The following is a 7,724-nucleotide window of genomic DNA, read 5'->3' on the forward strand; positions in this document are numbered from 1 at the left end:
GGGGTGAGAGAGAAAGGAAGAAAGGGAGAGAAAGGAAGAGAGAGAGAGAAAAAAGAGAGAGAGAGAAGGGAAGAGAGAGAGAGAGAGAGACAGAGAGAGAGAGAGAGAGAGACAGAGAGAGAGAGAGAGAGAGACAGAGAGAGAGAGAGAGAGAGAGACAGAGAGAGAGAGAGAGAGAGAGAGACAGAGAGAGAGAGAGAGAGAGACAGAGAGAGAGAGAGAGAGAGAGACAGAGAGAGAGAGAGAGAGAGACAAAGAGAGAGAGAGAGAGAGACAGAGAGAGAGAGAGAGAGAGAGAGAGAGACAGAGAGAGAGAGAGAGAGAGACAGAGAGAGAGAGAGAGAGAGACAGAGAGAGAGAGAGACAGAAAGAGAGAGAGACAGAAAGAGAGAGAGACAGAAAGAGAGAGAAAGAGTGAGAGAGAGAGTGAGAGAGAGAGAGAGAGAGAGAGAGAGAGAGAGAGAGAGAGAGAGAGAGAGAGAGAGAGAGAGAGAGAGAGAGAGAGAGAGAGAGCGAGAGAAGATTCATGAAGATAGAAAAAATGGGTCGAAGTTGACGAACACAACTCTTGATCGAGACAAGGAAGACAATGGCGACGGGGAGAGAGTGAGTTGAAAAAAGATAGGAAATAAGGCAGGATGGGGGTGGGGGGGGGGGTGAGCGAAAGGGAAGGAGGGAGAGAGGGAAGACAGGGAAGGAAGAGAGGTAGAATGGGAGGGAGGGAGGGAAGGAAGGGAGGGAAAGAGGGAGAACGAGAAGGCAAGGAGGAAGGGAGAAAGGGAGGGAGGGAAAGAGAGAGAGCGGGAAGGCAGGGAGGGGAGAAAGGGAGGGAGGGATGCAGGAAGGGAGGAAGGGAGGGAGGGATGCAGGAAGAAAGGAAGGGGAGGAAGGGGGGGAGGGAAAGAGAGAGAACGGGAAGGCAGGGATGGGAGGGAGGGGAGGGAGAGAGGGAATGCACGAGGAGGCTCCGATAGCAAGAAATGTGAGAGTCTTGAGGTAAAACCTGCGACTTTCTCTCCAAGGTTTCGCCAACTTTCTGCCGCCGCCGCCTCCGCCTCGGCCGCTGCCTCGAGAGTTCGGCGCTGCGTTTGGCCCAGCGCCGCCGCCAGACCCGCTCCGCTCTCTACGTGTCAACTTTCATTTTTATGCTAATATAACATCTTTCGAAATGCGTTTGCGACTGAGTCTCTCTCTCTCTCTTTCTCTTTTTCTTTCTCTTTTTCTCCCACTCCCTCTCTCCCTCTCCCTCTCCCTCTCCCTCTCCCTCTCCCTCTCCCTCTCCCTCCCCCTCTCTCTCTCCCTCCCCCCCCCTCTCTCTCTCTCTCTCTCTCTCTCTCTCTCTCTCTCTCTCTCTCTCTCTCTCTCTCTCTCTCTCTCTCTCTCTCTCTCTCTCTCTCTTGTGTCGCTATCCTTGGGTATTATCTTGTGGATGAAGAGAAAAAGAAGAGAGAAAATGTAAAATGAAAGGAGAGAGCAGATAGATAGACAGAGACGATAGACACACACACACACACACACACACACACACACACACACACACACACACACACACACACACACACACACACACACACACACAACACAAACACAAACACAAACACAAACACAAACAGAGAGACAGAGCCTACCTGTGTGTGCGTGCGTGTGTTCATCGACAGACAGACAGCAAGAGTGGATGGGAAGGGGGATAAGAAGAAAGTAACAGGAGACAGAATGATAATAATGATAACGCTTATCAGAGATGTAATGGGAGTAGAGTAACTAGCTCAAAGGGGGGGGGGGGTGAGGTCATTTAGCGCTTAATGGTAATTAGGGGGCGATTGTTGAGATAGTGCTCGGAAAGCTGCGGAGAATCTGTTAGACAAGTGTTCGGGTGTTTCAGTTAAATAAATATATATTTTTTTATGGCAGTGGAGAAGGATTTATTAGTCTGAGAGGTTTAGGTGTGCTGTCGTCGTTGTTGTTGTTTTTTGTTGTTGCTGTTGCTGTTTATGTGGTATTGTGTGTCTGTATGTTTTTGTTGATGTTTAAGGATATGCAGAGATGTAGCAAGAAGGCGTTATGGATAGTTATTCTGTTGTTTATTTTCCTTCTTCTACTTTTCCACCTTCGTCTCTTCTTTGTTATCCCACCCTTTATTTATGCATAATCTTTGCCGCCCCTTCCTTCTCTTTTCTTCCGCCCCCTTCCTATTCTTCTCTTCTGTCCCCATCCTCCCCTCCCCCCCCCTTCCTTGCCTCCTCTTCCGCTCCCTTCCATCCCTCCCCCCTCGTCCCCCCTCTCTCGCCCCTTCCTTCCCTCCATTTCCTCCTCTTTCGCCCCCTTCCTATCCTTCTCTTCTGCCTTCTTCCTTCCCTCTTCTTCCCACCCTTCCGTTCCTCCTCTTCCCCCTTCCTTTCTTCCTCTTCCCCCTTCATTTTCTCCTCTTCCCTCCTTCCTTTACTCCTCTTCCGCCCCTTCCTTTTCTCCTCTTCCGCCCCCTTCCTTTTCTCGTCTTTCGCCCCCTTTCTTTTCCTTCTCTTCGCCCCTTTATTTTCCTTCTCTTCGCCCCTTTCTTTTCCTTCTCTTCGCCCTTTCTTTTCCTTCTCTTCGCCCCTCCTTTACCCTCCTCCTCCACCTCTTTCCACCTCTTAAAGTTGCACAAGAGTTCCCATCGCAAGGATACTGGGATATATATAGACGCAGCGGTTGTATCCATGCGGTGACTTTTTCTGCATTGATTGACGTCGTATGTACCTGTGTGTCTGTCTGTATGTATGTATGTAGACACACACACACGTGTGTGTGTGTGTGTGTGTGTGTGTGTGTGTGTGTGTGTGTGTGTGTGTGTGTGTGTGTGTGTGTGAGTGAGTATTTGTGTGAGTATGAGTGTGAGTGTGAGTGTGAGTGTGTGTGTGTGTGTGTGTGTGTGTGTATGTGTGTGTGTGTGTGTGTGTGTGTGTGTGTGTGTGTGTGTGCATGCATACCTGTATTTGTATGTGTTTGTTTGTTCGCGTGTTTGCCTGTGTTTCGACTAACGGTCAGTTAAGAGCCAGTGCATAATGATTATATGTAAGAATGCTGTTAACCGTTACATGCGTCACTCCTTCATGCCCAACGTCCTCTCCTTCCAGGATCATCAGCCGGCATCATGAGGAAGACTCAGGTGTAGCGGCTGCGTGATAATCCGAGCGCCCGTAATTCGAAGGCTTTGCGAACAGGCTCCTGCTAGCGAGTCGTCCGTCGGCTGCCAGGACCATCTCCGACGCCGCCCCAGCCGGTGACGTCACGGCCTGCGAGGGCCAACTCGCTCCGTCTAGTTAACAGGTCAGTGACACCTTCTCTCTCGCGTGGTCTTGTCGGGGCCCTGTTAGGCTTGGGTACAAATTTCTCCGCCGGGTACGAGTGCTGCTGTCATGTATGGTCGGGGGGCGAGCCCGTAGAATAACGGCTGGTAATTTTTTTTTTCTTTATTTCTTTCTTTCTTTCTTTTTTTTCTTTTTTTAATTAGCCACCAGCGCGTCGAAAGTGTTGGAGTGTTGGAAAAAGAACTGAGGAAACTTGGGTTTCCCCCCCCCCCCCCCTTGGTTGCGAGAGGTTTGATTCACCATGTTAGTTTCTCCGGGTCCTCCTGTGACACCTTTCTGGATGTCGGTTTGGTTGCCCTGAAGTCGGTTCTTATCACGTCTGTGTTATTTTAGTTTCCTCTTTTTTCTTTCTTTTTTTACTTGTTCTTTCTAGGCTTCTGGGCTTTTTTTTTTTTTTTTTTTTTTGCGAGGGGGTTAATTATTTTAAGTTATTTGATGGTGCAAAATGTAAACACGGATAGACTTGGCCAAAGGACGATCGCGGAAATAATCGCCAGCTCCTTTCAATGGGCGGAGTCTCGTCAGTCACAGCGGTTTGGAGTCTTTATCGCCCTTTGTTTCTCTTCGAGGTTTTGGTTTTAAAATTCTCTTGCTCTGGTGCGGGCCGGTCTCTCTCTTTTTTACGTTTTCTTTCGCCGCGCCCTCGTTTCCACTTGGATTGTGTCACGTTCTCTTCCTGAACTTTATTTTGTGCTGCCTTTGCTTCTCCATTTCTTCTTCTTTTCTTCTCCATTTCTTCTTTTCTTCCTCCTCCTCCTCTTCCTCTCCTCTCCTCCTCCTCCTCCTCCTCCTCCTCCTCCTCTCCTCCTCCTCCTCCTCCTCCTCCTCTCCTCCTCTTCCTCCTCTTCCTCCTCCTCCTCCATCTCCTCCTCCACCTCTTCCGCCTTCCTCTTCTTCTTCTTCTTCTTCTTCTTCTTCTTCTTCTTCTTCTTCTTCTTCTTCTTCTTCTCTTCCTCTTCCTCTTCCTTCCCATTTTTTTCCTCGCGACCACCACCTCTAAAAAGAAAAAAAAATCCGAACACGCACTCTCTCTCCTTCCCCAAATTTAGTCATGATTTCCTCTTCCAACACGAATTTTAACAACACCTACTAGGAGAGGTAGGCATGTCATCAAGGGAGCAGGAGGTCAGCTGGATCAGGTGTGAGGGCGAGGGGGAGGGGGGGGGGAGGGAGATGTCAGGTCAGAGGCGAACCGAGTGAGTCGACCGATTTGTTCTCTGGAGCACGAGCCCAGGGTCAAGTGAGGGAGGTCAAATAGGGTCGGGTTCTCAAACTCGTCCCGTTTGACAGGGGGAAGTTGAAGCATGGGATGGGGGGGGGGGGGGAGGGAGAGAGAGGGGGAGGGGAAGGAGGGAGGGGAGAGAAAAGACGAAAGAGGGGGAATGGGGAGATAAGAAGGGAGAGGAGAGAAGAGAGGGGATGGGGGAGTCGGAAGGATAAGGGTTTGTTTTGATTTTCTTGATTATTATTATTTTTATTATTATTGTTATTATTATTATATATGATTATTTGTATTATTATTATATATTATTATTGTTATTATTATTGTTATTATATAATATTGTTATTATTTTATTATTTTATTATTGTTATTATTATATTTTTGCCATTGCTATCGTAGTTATTATTATTATTATCATCACTACTATCATTATCATTGGTACTGTAATTATCACCACTATTGTTGTTGTTGTTATCATCATCATCGTCATCGTCATCATCATCATCATCATCATCATCATCATCATCATCATCATCATCATCATCATCATCATCATCATCATCCTTATCATCATCATCCTTATCATCATCATCCTTATCATCATCATCATCATCATCATCATTATGAGGAAGGCTACAGCTGATGCAAATCAAATAGTACTAATGATATGAATACATGTTGCAGGCAGGCACTTTTTCGTTAACTATTTCCCTTACTTTGCTCTTGTCATTAACGATGATGTGTTATATTATTTATTATGATAATCACGACCTAGGGGAGGGGGAGGGGGAGAGGGAGGAAGAGAGAGGGGATGAGAGTGGGAGAAGGAGAGAGGGGGAGAGGGAGAGGAAGAGGGAAAGGGAGATAGAGGGGGAGAGGGAGAGGGAGAGATAGTGGGGAGAGGGAGAGGGAGAGGAAGAGAGAAGGGGGGAGAGAGGAAGAGAGAGGGGCGAGAGGGAGAGGAAGGGAGAAGGGGGATGAAGGAGAGGGAGAGAGAATTGAGAGAGAGAGAGAGAAAATTGAGAGAGAGAGAGAGAGAGAGAGAGAGAGAGAGAGAGAGAGAGAGAGAGAGAGAGAGAGAGCGGGGGGGGGGGGGGGTCACAAACTAATCTACTCCCCGCCCCTTTTAAAGATTAATGACAAGCCTCAAAATACTCATTAGGGAATTTCGCGTGCGTGTGCTCTGAATCCAGGCGACAAGTGTTCAAAAGTGTTCGTGCACACTTGCATCGCCGCGTCTCCTGGCATCATCATCATCAATGCTGCGGAGTCGAAGAGGTGATGAGAGGGAGGAGGGGGGGCATAGAAGGGGGAGGTAGGGGGACGAGAAGGGCAGAGGGGGACACGGGGAGGGAGGTTTTTCAGGGAGCAAAAGGGGGCAGGTAGATATTTAGGGGGTGAGGGTGGGGCAGAGAGATACTGTGTGTTTGTGTTTGTGTTTGTGTGTGTGTGTGTTTGTGTGTGTGTGTGTGTGTGTGTGTGTGTGTGTGTGTGTGTGTGTGTGTGTGTATGTATGTGTGTATGTATGTATGTATGTATGTATGTATGTATGTATGTATGTATGTATATATATATAAATGTATATGGGGGATAGAGGGGGTATCTAGGGATGGGTGAAAAGTTAATAACGAGGGCAGAGGGGAGGAGGAGAAGAGGGGTAATCGATAGGCAGAGGGCAGAGGGAGTGTCGCGAGGGGGGGAGGTGATATCGATGGTGAGGGGGAAGAGGGGGATGTCGATGGGGAGAGGCCAGATAGGATAGCATTGGGGAGGGGTAGTGATGGGTGTCGAGGGGGTGGGAGAGGGAGAAGAGGGGAGAGGGGGGGCAAGGGAGCATATCGAGGCCACACAAACCACATGTGCGCTGATAAGATGCCTCCTGGATTTACATAAACGTAATAATTCGCTTAAAGGCAAAAAAAAAAAAAAAAAAAAAAAGGGTAACAGAAATGATAATGATTATTGTAACTTTGCGAGAGAATTTAATTCTTTCTTTCATCATTCGTTTTTTTTTCTCCCTCTTTTTGTCTTCCTTTCTTGCTTTCTATATTTCTCTTTGTTTTAACGCATTAATTCCATTTTCTTAACTTGTTCTTCTCGTTCCGTGTCGCCTTTATTTTCTTTCCTTTTTTAAAATTCTGTTTTGTCTTAATTATTGTTCTTCCCGATTTATGAGATGTCTTTCGTTTTCATTGCAAGAGATTTTGGCAATTAGCTTCCTATGGGGCTAATTCTAATGACCTTCGTTACGAATGCAAGTGTTAACAGAGGAAATATAAAATATCCATTCTAGTTTTTATTTATTCATTTTATCATTATTATTGTTATTGCAGTTGTTTTTGTTTTTGCAGTTGTTATTGTTAGTATTAGTAGTATTTTTTAAGTAAACCACGGGACATCACCTCTGACAACAAAAACAACAGCAACAACAACACGCAAAAACAAGAGGAATTTTGACGGAGGCGGAGGCGACGCGAGCAGGTGAGCGAATCGGGGTATTTAGTGCATCCGATGAAAGTTGTGTCTAGAGTGTCAAGCCGGAGGAGTCATGACGTTCGCTATTCGTCTCGATAATTTTTCGTCGACGGAAGAAAAAAAAAGGCGAAATGTCACAGGGTAAAAAGAAAGATTTTTTCCCCGTCCCACTTAAGTTGAAAGTAAAAGAAAAGGAATGATAAACAATAATCACCTTTTTTTTTAAGCGTGGTTTAACACCCCAATAGTTTTTGTGGCTTCTTTTAAGGTAAAAAATATAAAAAATAGGTGTTTTACTCGGAAAGAAACGAAAAAAATCACGTATGATGAACCCTCCAACGGCGATTTTATTTTTTTAAGCGTGACCCCTCCCCCCCCCCCGTCTCTCTCTTTTTCGTTTCTAAAAATATTATAATTTTTTTTTTACCCGGCTGATCAAGCGGCCGTCGAAGGGTGTTAAGAAAACGCCGTGCTTTCGAGCCGGATAGGGACGGGATAGGCAGCGACGGATGGAAGGGAGCTATTTATAAAACAGGGACATGCGCAGCTGTATTTACCTGGCCTCTTTTTAGGTTTTGATTATTTTTTCCTTCCTCGGGGAGTTTTGACGTCTTGGTGGTTTGTGGGCTTGTTGTGTGTAAAGGTATTTTCCTCATTCCGTGCGGGTATGTGGAGAGGGA

At 46.6% G+C, this 7,724-nt stretch overlaps 1 long non-coding RNA gene across 1 annotated transcript in view; it reads left to right on the forward strand.

Moving 5' to 3' along the window:
- LOC125025143 overlaps positions 1-7,724 on the forward strand; it is a 58,181-nt gene that overhangs the window by 46,599 nt on the left and 3,858 nt on the right. Inside the window, exon 2 of the long non-coding RNA XR_007114885.1 lies at positions 3,114-3,306. This is a non-coding gene — a long non-coding RNA (uncharacterized LOC125025143). The remainder of the gene's footprint in view (positions 1-3,113; positions 3,307-7,724) is intronic.

Source organism: Penaeus chinensis, chromosome 4 (assembly GCF_019202785.1).
Source record: "Penaeus chinensis breed Huanghai No. 1 chromosome 4, ASM1920278v2, whole genome shotgun sequence".
NCBI classification, from domain to species: domain Eukaryota; kingdom Metazoa; phylum Arthropoda; class Malacostraca; order Decapoda; family Penaeidae; genus Penaeus; species Penaeus chinensis.